This window comes from Montipora foliosa, unplaced genomic scaffold (assembly GCF_036669935.1).
Source record: "Montipora foliosa isolate CH-2021 unplaced genomic scaffold, ASM3666993v2 scaffold_467, whole genome shotgun sequence".
NCBI lineage: Eukaryota > Metazoa > Cnidaria > Anthozoa > Scleractinia > Acroporidae > Montipora > Montipora foliosa.
In genome coordinates, this window is record NW_027179775.1 from 873668 (window position 1) to 877500 (window position 3833).

Genomic DNA, 3833 nt, shown 5'->3' on the forward strand with positions numbered 1-3833 from the left:
TGAGGCAACTTCGCAAGTTTTTTTTCTTTGTTTTCATAGAAGATTTGTGATTTCTAAATCTAACTTTAAATTCGGTCGTGGTAGAACCGACATACTGGAGATTACACTTCTTGCAATGAACCAAATAAATAACATTCGCTGAATTGCACGAGAGTTTCTGCCGAACAAAATATGTTTTACCCGTTTGTGCGCTCGAGAAGGTTTGCGAGTTGACCAAGAAATTCTTACAAAGATCGCATCTGGTTTTGTTACAAGTGAAACACCCCGCTGATGGCAATGTAAGCGACTCTGGTGAGCCCTTTCTACACTTAGAAGGTGCCAGAATTTCCTTGAGGTTCTTAGACCTGCGAAAGGATGAAATTATGGAATTCGGTGGAAAAAGCTCCTTAAGTTTTGGCGATGAGAGCAAAAAATGAAAATGCTTTTTAATCAACCCATTAATAGACGGTAAAATTAGGGTTATATGTAAGAACAAAAGGAAAAATCTTTTTGGAATCTCTGACTTTGGCTTGAAGTAAATCATTTCTAGGAATGCTCGCCGCTCTAGAAAATTCTCGTGAGACCAATTCTTCTGGATATCCCTGGTCAACTAGGTAGCCCTTATACTCCTTCAGCCCTTTTGTTGAGGAAACAATCCTTAGAGCAATTTCTACGCAGTCTCAAAGCGACCCCAAACGGAATTGCCTTGAAAACATGCTTAGGATGGGCACTGGATGGAGGAAAGATAAATGGCTATCAGTAGGTTTAGAGTAAACATCTGTTTGGATAAAGCCATCAACTAAATGGAGTGTAACATCTAGGACATTAAGTTTGCTTTCCGAATGAACTAATTCAAATTTAATCGTGGGGTACAGCGAATTAATGTACTCAGTGAAGGAATTCAGTGCAGCAGGGCCCTGTTGCCAAAGGTCAAAGATATCATCCCGATATCTCCACCATTGTGAGGGCTTGATAGGGCCACAATGTTTAGCCTTGTGGTCTATCTCCCCCAAGGCTATGTCCGCATAACTACAGGCATTTTTAGGTCCCATAGCCGTACCATGTACTTGTAGATAGAACTTCTCGAGAAGTTCTAAAATTTGAATTAGTTCATTCGGAAAGCAAACTTAATGTCCTAGATGTTACACTCCATTTAGTTGATGGCTTTATCCAAACAGATGTTTACTCTAAACCTACTGATAGCCATTTATATCTTCCTCCATCCAGTGCCCATCCTAAGCATGTTTTCAAGGCAATTCCGTTTGGGGTCGCTTTGAGACTGCGTAGAAATTGCTCTAAGGATTGTTTCCTCAACAAAAGGCTGAAGGAGTATAAGGGCTACCTAGTTGACCAGGGATATCCAGAAGAATTGGTCTCACGAGAATTTTCTAGAGCGGCGAGCATTCCTAGAAATGATTTACTTCAAGCCAAAGTCAGAGATTCCAAAAAGATTTTTCCTTTTGTTCTTACATATAACCCTAATTTACCGTCTATTAATGGGTTGATTAAAAAGCATTTTCATTTTTTGCTCTCATCGCCAAAACTTAAGGAGCTTTTTCCACCGAATTCCATAATTTCATCCTTTCGCAGGTCTAAGAACCTCAAGGAAATTCTGGCACCTTCTAAGTGTAGAAAGGGCTCACCAGAGTCGCTTACATTGCCATCAGCGGGGTGTTTCACTTGTAACAAAACCAGATGCGATCTTTGTAAGAATTTCTTGGTCAACTCGCAAACCTTCTCGAGCGCACAAACGGGTAAAACATATTTTGTTCGGCAGAAACTCTCGTGCAATTCAGCGAATGTTATTTATTTGGTTCATTGCAAGAAGTGTAATCTCCAGTATGTCGGTTCTACCACGACCGAATTTAAAGTTAGATTTAGAAATCACAAATCTTCTATGAAAACAAAGAAAAAAACTTGCGAAGTTGCCTCACATTTTAACCGAACCCCACATGTGTTATCGGACTTTACATTTCAATGTATTGACCAAATTCAAAACAGTACGTCCGAGAACACTGAAAATTTACTCATCACCAAAGAAGCATACTGGAGTGCGCAGTTGTTTTCCCTTTCACCTTTCGGGTTGAACAAAAGACAAGAATTCCATTCAAAAAATCGTATCCACTATACTTGACTTTAGCGGACTTAGGGCAAGTTGTTGCATATTTCTTAAGGTGTTTTTTAACACTGAATTTTTTTTTTTTTAAAAAGTCCTTTTGTATGCTCTAGATAGTTATAAGTGTTAATTGTGGTTATTTCAGTGTTCAGGGGCCCCCTTCGGGGATTCCTATTGTTTTCTTTGAATTTCTTATGTAACCGGTTTTTATTCATTGTTGTAAAACCCTATTTAAGTTGTAGATTTTTCTACCGGCTCTTTTGTAACTGAAGAAGGTCGAGAGACCGAAACGTTTTAAAGAATTTTAAATTTTTTTATAGTTTTTCAACCAAAAGTTGTCCATTTTCGGCTTCATTTTTAACCAGTTTTTTATCATCTACCGAATCAGGACTGTGAATCCTTGTGATCCTTTTGGTTGGCATCTTTGTTGGCTCAGGAAGCACTCATAACCGTCTTTATATATATATATATATATATATATATATATATATATATATATATATATATATATATATAGCAGGTAGAATGAAACATGCTGCGTCGCCAACGAAGAATGCCACTTGCGAGCAGGATCCAAAGAAGGATGGGGTGTTCATTGTCACGGTTTCTCTCCTACACTCTCTATAAAATGAAATTAGCCTGTATCTTTAGAGGATCCTTCCATGCATCATGAATTTGATCCTTAGTTGGGTTTCAAGTGGAGTTATAGGCTCCCCTACCTTGTCACCTTGAAAGAAAATTTCCAGGGAGGCCCACTCCTTAACCACGTAAATCACCTCTTCGATGGCTCTGTTGCCAGCATAGTTGTTTTGGTGGTGTAGTGGTTATCACACCCGACTAGTAACGGGGGGACGTGGGTTCAAATCCCGCTCAGGGCAAATTTTCTTTCAAAGATTGATTCAGTTAAAAATATGATTATTTGGGGTGTTCATTGTCAGGGTTTCTCTCCTACACACAAACTCTCCCTCTCTCTCTCTCTCTCTCTCTCTCTCTCTCTCTCTCTCTCTCTCTGGGGTGCATAGCAAAGTTTAAACAATACAAACTGTTTTCAGTGAGCTGCTAAAAATAAGCCTTAAATAATTACGCTATTAAGAAGGAATTTCTTTGTATGTCTGCAACTTGTTACAAGCTCATTTCTGTTGTTAAGGGTCGCCAAATCTGGTCTACAAATTATATAGTATTTCTCCCACAGACATAAATTACACTTCTTCGTTACATTTGAATAGGATTTCGCATGCCTAACAATCCGCCATTTAATGTGATAGTCGACTTTCTTGTCTAAGTTCAGTGGAATTTCTGTAGCGTTCATTTCTATTGACTGAGATGTTGTGACCTCTGCTTGATAGATGAAAGTCACACCCCAGCCTATAGCAAATTGCTACCGTTTTTTTTCAAAATCACTGTAAAACACCATGTATTCCTTCTTTTTGGCAGTTGCCTGATGATTGCTTAAAAAACGTTTCGGTCTTAGACCTTCATCAGTTTACAGCATGTGGATAATAATTAGGTTTAAGAGCTTATATATGGTTTACAAGGAATTTTCGGTATGTTACAAAACTTAACAACAATACAAGTAAAAAATCATTACAAACAAAACAAAACAAAATAAGTAATTCTATTCCGAAAGGGACAATGTAATAACAGCGAGAACTAAAACTATCATTAAAGTAAAGAATTCATGTGCTACATTGAGTTGTGAAGTTATATGGTTCGTTAAGCTTGCAAACTATTACGACTC